The sequence below is a fragment of the Myotis davidii genome, unplaced genomic scaffold, assembly GCF_000327345.1.
Source record: "Myotis davidii unplaced genomic scaffold, ASM32734v1 scaffold582, whole genome shotgun sequence".
NCBI lineage: Eukaryota > Metazoa > Chordata > Mammalia > Chiroptera > Vespertilionidae > Myotis > Myotis davidii.
In genome coordinates this window covers 1059323-1071480 of record NW_006294113.1, presented here as the reverse complement: position 1 = coordinate 1071480, position 12158 = coordinate 1059323, and the positions used below count along the sequence as shown (strand labels likewise).

The 12158-nt window shown below is 40.9% G+C and overlaps 1 protein-coding gene across 1 annotated transcript in view; it reads left to right on the top strand.

Annotated features, from left to right (window-relative positions):
* Positions 1–12158, top strand: part of PTPRB (protein tyrosine phosphatase, receptor type B) — a 106470-nt gene that overhangs the window by 11656 nt on the left and 82656 nt on the right. The window lies entirely within an intron of this gene.

Sequence of the window (12158 nt, the reverse complement as noted above, 5' to 3'; positions counted from 1 at the left end):
CTACTGTTCTTATTGTTGTTACCATTGTAAGAGTATAATGTGGCTGTGTATGTCTTTACATGGACAAAGTTGGTGGAGCAAGAAGCTTGTCTGTAGTATGAGTGAAGAAGCATATAGATCAGTGGTTCTCAAAGCATGAACCCGACCCAGAACTTGTTAAAAATGCAACCTTAGGGCTCCACCTTAGACCTACTGAATCAGAAATGCTGTGTATAGAGCTCAGCAACCGTGTTGTAACAAGCCCTCCAGGTCACACCGATGCACTTTTAAATTTGAGAGCCACTGATCTAGATAAATTTGGTCCCAGACCCACAGTATCTCCTCCATGGACTTCTAGTGGCTTAGTTATCTACCATTGAGGGTACTTTCTGTGTTATTAGATTATGAAAGGATAAGGAGGGTAATGCTATAAAATTTAAATAGTCAAATATCGGAAATTCATGTATCTAATTACAGTCTCCTGCAATTACTTTCTAGAGTATACATTCTTTAAGGAATGAGGCTCAGGTTGAGTAAGTGGAGCCTAGGAAGATAGGGAACTGTTGCTAGGTCTTTGTGTTACTTAGAAAAAGATGTTTTTAGGCACACAGTTCCACCATGAATGCACAGGACTTGGTAGTGGAACATGGGCTGATTTCAGCAGCCAGTCAGCCAGCATCCTTGTCTGCCACCTACGTGAAAGTATACCATGTCCTTGTGCACAGACCCTGTTGCAGATAAGGCCAGATGTAGGTGTCAGAACATGCCCTGCATAGACCAGCCATTCCCTATGGGCCAGGTGAGACAGGCCAGGAAGTCCATCTGTGGGAGCACATGAGTGATGGTGTAGGACAGTGGTCGGCAAACTCATTAGTCAACAGAGCCAAATATCAACAGTACAACGATTGAAATTTCTTTTGAGAGCCAAATTTTTTAAACTTAAACTATATAGGTAGGTACATTGTTATTAACTTAATTGGGGTACTCCTAAGGTTTAGGAAGAGCCACACTCAAGGGGCCAAAGAGTCGCATGTGGCTCGTGAGCCGCAGTTTGCCAACCACAGGTGTAGGAGGAAGAGTTAAAGGTGGAGAAGTGGCCTCCAAAGAGGGGGAGGACAGGCCCTGTACCTCACTTCAGCTTCAAAACCCGATGAGCCTCCAATCTAGGTCCTCTCTCAGCCAAGTGACCATGGAGGAGGTGGTAAAGAGCCAGGGCTCTGGTGTCAGAGAAACCTGGTTTAAATCCTAATGGTGTCATCTCCTAGTTCAGAGGTGGGGAACATCGGGCTCGAGGGCAGTATAAGGCCTGAGAAATCATTTGGTCTGGCCCTGCCAAGGCATTAAGGGTGAGTTAATTAAATGTTTGACTAAATATAGCAGGCTAATTTTTAAGTTGATAAATTTATATGGCCCTCGAATGATATTACAAAAAGCCAAATGGCCCTTGGCAGAAAAAAAGACTAGTTACTCAGCTCAAGTCATCCTTGCTTCCTCTTTAAAATAAGGATAATTAAGGGTGCTCTATCTGCCTCATGAGATGGTTGTGAGGATTAAAATCTGATTAAGCAAGATGCTCAGTACATTGGCTATATAAGGCAAGTATTCAATAATGTTACCAATTAATACTAACTTCTCTTTTTGCTCCGTCATCTCTACCCTGCTGACTCCATGGGGTGGTTGTGAGAACCACATTATTATGTGAAAGTGCTTTCAGAAGGATAAAATGTTGAACAAGCATTTAAAATGTTCCTGGCTGCCTCTAATTCTGCTCAACATCCCTAAATCTTGTTTGGAGGCACACCTCTTTCTTCCCCTCCCCACCCTGCCCCGGCCCTGGCCTGGGAGAGGGATTGCATTTCCTCAGTTTATGAATAGCCATTGTGGTGCTGGTCTGGGTTTCATGGTTCTGTGCTTCCTTCCATTTGGCCTTCAAAGGAAGGCCCATGGGAGCCTCCAAAAAAGTGATAAGGCAAATGCAGAAAATCCTCCCTTGCCCCACTCCTCAAGTCTGGGGTAACCTCCTTTATTGTGTTACTTGAAGTATACAGGAGAGCCTGCCCATCGCACCACTGTCCTGTGGCCAGAACTGAAGGTGAGACAATATTCCCGGTAATGGACACAAACACAGGGAAGAAGAAAGTGCAAAGATGTAGCCGAAAATAATAATAATAATAATAATAATAATATTTAAAAATAAAATCCCCTAATCATTCCTCATGTGCAAGGACTCTTAGATTATCTAGTGTGAATGGAATAAAATGTAAGTGATTCTGAGACTGCTGACCGTGTGAAAAGGCCATGCGAGGGAATAATATACTATGGGAGGGATGTGCTGCTGAAGACCCTAACATGATTAGCACCATTCAAGCCTAATTTGGGCAAAGGACTGTAGTTTTCTTGGTTTGCCTAGTGGGTTACCAATTGCCAATAGCATACTGGTTTACAATTCACTCAACCCTCTCCAGCTTTAAAATTTCAAGGACTTTTATTTTCTTTCATTTTATTTTAATTATGAGTGATTTGCACTATTTTCCATTTTATGCACAAAAAAGACTGTGTTCACAGGGTGTCATAGTATAAATCACATGCGCATAAAATGCAGCCAAGGAACAGAATGTGTGCATTGAAGTGGGCTCTTTAACCCACCGCTAGCTCTCTGGCACACGGGGTTCCCTGGGCAGATAAAGGCTGATGCGCTGGGCAGAAAGAATGGCAAAGGAAAGGGAAGAGATCAAAGGGAAGAGAAGGCAGGATATGCTAATTGAGACAGGAAGTCTATGGCTCTCTGCCCTGGCCTTACACACACATCAGAATCATCTGGGAAGCTTTTTAAAGATACAGTTTCTAACATTCTGCCTCCAACCTCCTGAATCAGAATTTATTGAGGTAGGACCTCAACACCAGAGTGTAAAAATCTCCCCATTGATTCTAATGTCCAATTAGCTTAGAGAATAACTGAATAACCAGCTTGTTAGGGAAAACATTGAATGCAAGAGAAGAAGTCAAGTCCTGCTGGAGATGTGTAAACTGGATGTAATCACAGGGAAACGGTGGACACGTGAACTTGGAGGAGGAAACTATTGAAATAAGCAACCTGTGTCATTCACAAAGATCACTGTCATAAGGATCACTTCAAAAGGCTGAGGAATTATTCCTGATTCAAGAAGATTAAGAGATCTGATGACTAAATGCAATACAGGACCCTGAGTTGGGTTCTTATTAGAGAAAAAAAAATGCAGACAGGACATTATTGAAATGATTGACAAAACTGAAATACCAATTGTTGATTAAAGCATCAATTTTGAATTGCCTGAATTTGATTAACTTTACTAAGATTACACATTTAATTCGGCAGCCTACTCTGAAATGATGCAGGTAAACATAGTATATATGGGGAGAAAGAGAGTGATAAATATGGCAAAATATTTTTTAAAAAAACTAATGGGTCTGGATAAGGGTATGTGGAAGCACTCTGCACATTTCTTTAACTAATCTGTAAGTTTGAAATTATTTAAAAAGAAAAGAAAAATTCAAAGAAAAAGAGTAGTTTGCTGAAGGGCTTTAAGAGGGTGTGATTCAAAGGATGTTACTGAATTAGGGACAGTCTAGTGGCTCAGCCTGAGTAAGACCGGTCTGTCTTCTTCAAGGACCAGGGGAGAGGGGATGGGGTGGGAGGAGAATAAACAGGGAGAGAGAAATGATTAATTTGCAAGAAAAAGCAGTAAAGGCAAGGATCTGCACTGGCGGAGGAGGCAGCTGATAAGTATGAAGATAAGATAAGGAAACTGCCTCTGGAAGAGTCGGTCCGGTCCTTTCCATCTTGGTCACTTAGCCCAGCTGCTTCGCCATTGCACACGCATATCCCACACACAGAACAACAGCTTTGAAACCCAGTTATTGTGGAATATGGTGAAAAGTAACTGGAAGGGGAAATGCTATGAATTCCAGGAGCGTCTTTGAAGTAAAAATCTTTTCCATTCTTCCTGCACTTTGGGGAATCTGGCAACAGAATGTTACCATGGCTAAGTCCAGATAAGGTGCCCACTGGAGAATGTTCTGTTTGGAGGTACATGGGAGGCACTTGTTTGTTTATCAGAATTCTCTGATTTGAATCTCTGATAGATCTGGGCCAGTGAGCACACCCTCTTGTGTGTAGTTTTTCTGGGTGCCTGCCCTTCATCTGTGTGTCTGTGACCATTTATGTTTGCTCACAGCCCAGAATAACAGATCTGTGGAGAAGGTACCAAAAGACTGTGCTTTGCTAAGAGTTTTGACCTTAGTGGCCCTACCCAGGTGGCATCCGGATTATTGGAGAAGGATTAGCTCTTCTGTGGAGTCATGATCCATCCATTTGGAACAGGGGCTGCCTGGGCACTGGTTTCTCCCAAGGCTTAGATGCTAGCTATCCTTGGATTCTGTGATGCTAAGGGTTCCAGGTCTGCATGGGAGCAGCTGAAGAACCCAATTTTGTTTCAGATTTACAAGTACTTAGCTATGCCCTTGTTTAGTGGTAGGGGGTGTGAATGTTTACTCGGTCCGTGCATCAGTAGACATGGAGTCTCGAGAACCTGAGGATGTGGGGGAGATAATGAAGAGATAGGACTCCTTCCTTTAAGAGGTTTATAATCTATCTGAGGTTTTTTATCATCACATTTTTGAAAAACATGATAAGATTCTTTGATCCTCCACTTTGATCCAGGGACTTTGAGATGACCATTGTCTGCCTCTTTTGCAGGGAAGGTGGGTAGGAGCTGTGTGAATGAGGCAGGCAGAATATGGACCCAATAAGACTCCAGCTTTTGATTTGTTTTAAGGCAAAATCCAGATATTTTTACATGTAAAAATCTATTTTCTCAACATTTCTTACTTATTCTAATTTTTAAAAACAATGTTAAGATTACACCATAAACGCAAGAAGAGGCACCGGTACTACCCAAAGAGCGAGTCCTGCTTGCGACCTCCAGAGAATTCATGGGAAGTGAGGTTCTAGCAAACACGATACACTGAACAAAGAAGACAAACGAGTTTTTACTCTCCAATCATTACTTTTTAAGGAGGATGAAGGGATGATTATTTTTGTTTGTTTCTGTTTTCCTTTTTCTTAAAGCCAGGATTAGCCATGTTTTATTTACCTACTATCTTAGGGTTTGAATATTCATGAAAACCATGACCTGGCTCCTGAAACCTTAATGTATAAGAGCCTTGCCCTGCAGACAGCCCCACCGGAAGCATCAATGCCTTGACTTGGTGCATTTGCAAGCAGACTCATTTCCCAGGGTGGAGCCGCAGGGATTGCCATGTAGGAATGAAGGTGGAGCAGAGGTGCTTGAGATTGAAAAGGTAGGTAGTCTGGTTTTAAGACACATCTGGTTTTAAGTAATTCATCAGGATATGATTAAAAAGCTATAACAGAAGCTCTGCAAGGCCCGTTTCCTCCCGGTTTTAAAAAAATTGGTGGAGGGAAGAGGGTGAGAAATTGGTGTAGAAAAAAATATCAGGAAATCTTAGAGATGTGCCTGGGAGAGAGGGTGGAGCCTGCTGTTAGAGACATATCCGGTACGCTCAGCCCCTCCCTTCCAGGATTTAAAACAAATCCTGGCAAAGGCCAAAAGTCAGAGCAGCCATTCAATGCCAAATGTGGTTTGTGCTGATCTACTGAAAAGATTCTCTTGGGTACGAGATTGAAAGCAATGATCATTTACCACTTGGATCTTCTCAGAAAGACATTCTCCTCTGTGGGCTTTTCATTCTCTGGCATTAATGGGTGCTCAGCATCATATACTCTTACTATTACTAGAAATCCTAGTGTCTTACATTTGTTGAGTCCTTTAGGCAAAAACTGTTATACATATAATATGCACCTTCTCATTTAATCTTTGCAACTGCCCCCTTAAATGCCTTCATTATTTCCACTTCTCTGGAGACCTATGACCTAGGAAAGTTATGACCTAGGAAGCTAGAAAGAGTGCTTCAAATATAAGTTTCCCAAAATGGCATCTCTAAGCAGAAGAAGATAGTTACAGTTATTTTTAAAAAATATTTATCAAAATTATCTTACCTCAAATTTTAACTCACCTCTTTTAAAACACATGACCCCTGCTACAGGTTAAATTTCTATTCACTTTTGCTGTAATTTACTGTTGAGCCAGTTCAAATTAAAACTTAGAAACAAATTTGCCACAGTGTAATGGTTTTTAGTTGACACAATCCCTGATTGCTTGGCTTTCTTCTTTTAAGAAAATATCTGGGGAAACACACATGAAAGTTGCATCACAAGAGTACTTCCTCTTCCTCAGAGGAAAAGGCATCAGAATTGGCCTCTCATCTAACATTTATTAAGTTTGCTGTGTGCTGATCCTTTTTCCTTTAGCATCTGCAGTTTATTTTTATTGAGGAGTTATAAATATCAAAATGTGCATATTATATTATAAATATATATTATGTGCATAATATATGTTATATAACATGAATAAGGATTATATAAGTTTATATATGTACATATATATCCTGTGTTATATAAAATACTACATTTTATGTCACCAATCTCTTTATTTGACACATTCTAAAATTGTTCAAGATCTTCTAATTCACTGACATAGCTTCTTATATCCAGAGAGATCTCAGTGAAATTTAAAAGAACAAGAACAATAAACTCTCTTTAATATAAAATGAGTAGAGGCCCGGTGAACGAATTCGTGCATGGGTGCGGTCCCTCGGCCTGGCTGATGATCGAGGCCTATGGGGGAGGGGGGCATGGGAGGTTGGCTATGGGAGCTCACTGGCCACCAGGAGGCAGCTCCTGCATTGAACATCTGCCCCTGTTTGTCAGTGCGCATCATAGCAACTGGTTGACCGGTTGTTCTGGTCATTTGATCACAATAGTCACTTAGGCTTTTACATATACAGATGTCTGGTGCAAGGTTTTGGATAGAGGGATTGACAACCTAAGACTTTTGTTTGGAACTTGTGTAGTTCTTTCTCACCAGCTAGAGCAGGAAGGCTTAAGACAAACAAACAGAAAACAGATTATTTGGCCCACCTCAGCATTCCTGATTCCTCAGGGCTGGCAGAGCCTTAGAGTTTATACTTCTAGCAGGTGCTCAGATGATGCTGATGCCACTCTTTGGGAACAATTGTCCTAACTTGTCCCTCCCTCCTTTTCCCCTTCTCCTCCTTTAATCTTCCCTCCCACTCAGATCATTTTCCATCTTTTTCCCTTTCTCTTCAAAAATCAACCTTGTGATGTTTTTCTTCCTTTGCCCTTCCCTCTTTTTTTCCTTCTCTTCTCTTTCCCATCTTCCCTTCCAAGATGATATCTGAGGCATCCAGATGGAATATGTTTAGAAGGACTTGTTCGGAGTATTTATTCACATAACAATATTTACTGAGCAACTTACAAAGATTCATTTAATCATTTATCCATTCATTCCACAAATATTTGTTGAAACTATACTTTTATGCCAAGCTTTGTGCAAAAAGAACAAGACAAAAAAGACTCTGTCCTAAGGGAATTCCTCATATGCCCTGGGAAGGCAGATAGTGTCATCAGTGTTCTGAATGAAACGAATGGGTTACTGAAATGAAGACCGATTAAAGGACACTTTTTTCTTGTGAGGTCAGAAGGGGTCTGGCCCCTTACAAGTGTGTTTAAGCTGAGACCCTCAAGGTGGAAAGGAAGATAGCCAAGCAGAGCATCTGGGGAAGAGTGGTCCAAGAAGATGAAACAGCAGGCACAAAGGCCTGGGGGAGGAGAAAGTTGGCTCCATGCGGGTGCCTCCAAAACTGCAACTAGAGTCTGACAGCTAATGCTCAGTCAGTTTTTGCTGAATAAACAGTGAATTATCAGACCTAGGCTACTGAAGCATAGAGAGCAAGCAGGAGGGAGGTAAGAGATGGGCAGAGGCCAAGTCACAAAGGAAATTTAAGGTCTTGGGTGAGGTGTCTGAATTAACCAATCAATGTTACCAATCTGCTCTGCTCTTCTCTCATCCCCACAGCCTTCCCACCCTAGCCCAAACCCTGAAATGAATGAAGTAGCTGTTCTCAAAGTGTGGCCCCTAGATCATCATATCATTTGACATCTATATTCTTAATGTGACAAGAGCCATGCTGTCATCCATGAATTCATTAGTAATGAATGTGTAAATTATAACAATTATTCATTGACTAGAGTCCCAGTGCATGAAAATTCATGCACTGGAGGGGGTGTCCCTCAGTCTGTCCTGCCCCCTCTCATAGTCCGGGAGCCCTCAAGGATGGGAGGCGAACCAGCAATCAGGGGAAGGTGATGCCTCATCACACCTCTGCTGCTGCCACTGCCGTCAGCGCAAGCCTCAGATGGCCCTGGTTACCTGAGCCTTGGGCAGCCCTGGGCGGCTGGGCAGCCACCATCCGAGGCTAGCCTGCACCTCAGGCTGGCCCTAAGTGGCTTGGGGGGCTGAGAGCGGGTCCGGCCGCACCATGGGCCTGCTCCCCTCCCCCCCCTCCGGCGGGGCTGAAAGGACTGGGGGACTCCAACAGGGTTGAGGGGACTGGGCATCACCATCTTGTGGCTATGTGTGCCACCATCTTTGTGATGGTGTGATGGTCAATTTGCATATCCCCCTTTATTAAATAGGATTGCTATGATAACTTGTTTAAAAGGCAGCTGCTTGTTCAGTCATGTCTAATCAAAAGCAGCCCCACCTTTCTGGGAAAAGCTTCCTAGTGGCAAAGAGAAGAGGTCGTCCCCTGAAAAGTTACAGGGTGACTGATCCCAAATTCCTGGAATGCAGTAACTTTTAAAGCAAACACAGTGTCATTATGCAGGATAAATAGGTTCAAACGAAGTTGAGGAATTCCAGACAAAGATGAGAGCAAAGGAAAAAATGAATCGATTTATTTACACTTTGTACAGTAGTTTCAAATAAACTTGTAGAAAAGATGGTATCTGGCAGCCCCATGTTGCCTTGAATTCCTTACAATTCTAATTTTTAATATTAGTATAAATAATTTTAAAAGGAAAAATGTAACAATAATATCCAGAATTTAAACTTTCCCTCATCATTTTATATGTTACTTTTTATGAGTTATTTAGGACCCACTAACTTTTGGGGCACTCTGTTTGAGTGTTAAAATCCACACACAGAAAGAAAGAAAGAAAGAAAGAAAGAAAGAAAGAAAGAAAGAAAGAAAGAAAGAAAGAAAGAGAGAGAGAGAGAGAGAGAGAGAAAGGAAGGAAGGAAGGAAGGAAGGAAGGATAATCCATGAAATAAAGTATAAAGCTGATCATGTTTAAAAAAAGAGGAATATTAATATATAATTTGATGTGTGTATAGAAAGAAAGAATGAGAAATGAAAGAAAGAAAGAAAGGAAGGAAGGAAGGAAGGAAGGAAGGAAGGAAGGAAGGAAGGAAGGAAGGAAGAAAGAAAGAAGGAAGGAAGAAGGAAAGAGAGAAAGAAAGAAAGGAAAGAGAACTGGCATACTAGCAGTTACATAACTTTGGAAAAGAAATGTCTGTGACTACTGGTCCTTTCCTTCATGCATTGCTATGATTCTTCATATAATTGACATTAAAATAGATAAAGGACAGCACATGATTCTAAATATATGTGTCTTTCAAAAATCAAATAAGTGCATATAAAGAAGTCATTCCTTCTTTTCCAATTTCCTATTCCCAAGGCATTATTAGCAGCTCACTGTTAGTAATACAGAACGTAGAAGCATCTAAACTGTTGTGAGGAACCTTTGCCATTACTTGCTTGGTTAGTCCTCTTCAAATGTTGCCTTTTTGGTGCATTTGCCTGCACAAAAGGAAGGATTATAAGAAAGGATTGTTACACAGTCTACTGGAAATGAAAGTAACTTAAAAATTAACTTATAAGGTTGCTGGCATATGGAGTTTTTTTAAAAAAAGATGCTTGGTTTTTTTGACCCAATGATCCCACTTCTAGGAATATATCCCAAGAAACTAGAAACACCAATCAGAAAGGACATATGCACCCCTATGTTCATAGCAGCACAAGTTACAATAGCTATGATTTGGAAACAGCCTAAGTGCCCATCAGCAGATCAGTGGATTAGAAAACAGTGGTACACCTACACAATGGAATACTATGCTGCTGTAAAAAAGAAGGAGTTCTTACCATTTGTAACAGCATGGATAGAACTGGAGAGCATTATGCTAAGTGAAATAAGCCAGTTGGAGAAAGATAAATATCACATGTACTCACTCATTTGTGGAATATAATGAACAACATAAACTGATGAACTAAAATAGATCCAGAGACATAGACATAGAAGCATCAAACAGACTATCCAACCTCAGGGGGAAGATGGGGGTGGGGGGAGGAGGGCGAGAGGTCAACCATAGCACTTGTATGCATGCATATAAGCATAAGCCATGGACACAGTCAGTAGGGTGGGGTGAGGGCATGTGTGGGGAGGTGAGAACAAGCAGGGAGGGGTCAATGGGGGAAAAAGGATTCATATGTAATACTTTAAACAATAAAGACTTTTAAAAATTTAGTAAAATAAAGATAACAGGAACAACAACAAAGATGCTTGGGAAAACTTGTAGAATACAGGATCTACTTGGTGAGAAGATTCCAAATATGAGGAACAATTTATGAGAAATTTTATAAACCTCAGTGGAAAAGACAGGGATGAGCAGTAGAAGTTAGGAAAGCACAACCTATGTGAAGAATAAATTTTCAAAAGAGCAAAAAAGCTGATCTGGGTGCAATCTATAACTAGGCAGCCTGACATTTGTACAGCACATTAGAGTTTGCAAAGGTGCTTTAACATATGTGATCTATTTATTCTTTGTCATAGCTCTGGGAAATATTTAGAATAGGTATTACTCCAGTTTTACAAATGAGGAAAGCACATTGTCCTCTGAATACAGCACAAAAAGAAAAAGATGTTGAAAAGCAAGAAAGCTGAAAAAAAGCCCCTTGTGAAGGCTGGAGGCAGCCAGGAGGCTTGCAGTATCTGAGCAAGGGAGGAGAGTGAGATTTCTGGTGGTGCAGAAAGGCATGCCAGGCTGTGAAAGCCCTTGAACTTGGGGGCAAAATATGGAGAGCAAAGGCACTTTTCTAAGAAATATGACCTGAACAGTGAAATAGCAAAGATTCAGTTTTTCCAAAAAATACACACATGCTTTGAGTTTGACCTTTGAGTGTTTGTTAACTCAAAGGAGATTTGAAATCTTTGGTCTGACTGCAGAGGAAAGCCCATAGAATCTCTGAACGAGTAAAAATTTCATGTTTTCATTAAGAGATTAAACACACACGTTTCCTAAAATAATTTAAATAATTTTTACTTTTTCCTGTGTTTCTTCAAAGTAGTTAGCAGTCGATAGAGTAGCCTATAATATAGCTTTCTGTGTATATAATCTATTTGAAAAGAAGGGAATATGTCATCTTTTTCATTGATTTAGCTCTAGAGTATTCTGATTTGAAAAATTAAAATGTGAAATCTCATCTCTTTTGACAGCTATTAGGGATGGCATTCAAACACTATAAAAGCTATTGCAATATTACGTTATTATCGCCTGTTGATTAACTGTACAATTAAACATTTTTGCTCTTTGGTTATTGGGAACTGTTGTAAAATCCATTTTCAGATACATGATCATTCAGATACGGAGGCAGTTGCTAAAAAGCATCTAGTCAGTCCTGAAAAGTGAATAAATTTCTTTCTTTTTTGTTGTTGTTATATGTGGGGGAGCTGAGCCATCAATAGTGTCTTCCACAAGCAAGAGTTTATATTTATTATATTCCTTGGACATTTATGGATGAATTGGCTTTACTGGATGTTCAGTGGTGAAACTGCTTTGCCTGTGGGTTGAACAATTGGCAGTGATTTTTGTTCTTGGTTAGCACCAGTTGCATAACATTTAGGGAAGACACAGACCTCTACATCAGAGGAAGGGGAAAGTGAATGGCAGAAAAAAATAAAGGTCAAGTTGACAATGGACAAGATCCTTCGGGGGTCTTTTTCTCTTGCCGGTGTCAGAAGGATGCGCATTGGGACAAAGGAATGCTTTGAGGTGAGAAGGGCAAAAGCACTCTAATAAAAGCCTTCAGGGGAGTGTAAATGACCCCGGGAATTCTGTCGCGGTTAAGTTTAATCCCGGGCAAAAGAGGCCCTGGAGAAAGCAGACGAGGAAGATAGGAAGGAAGACAGGGAGGGGCGG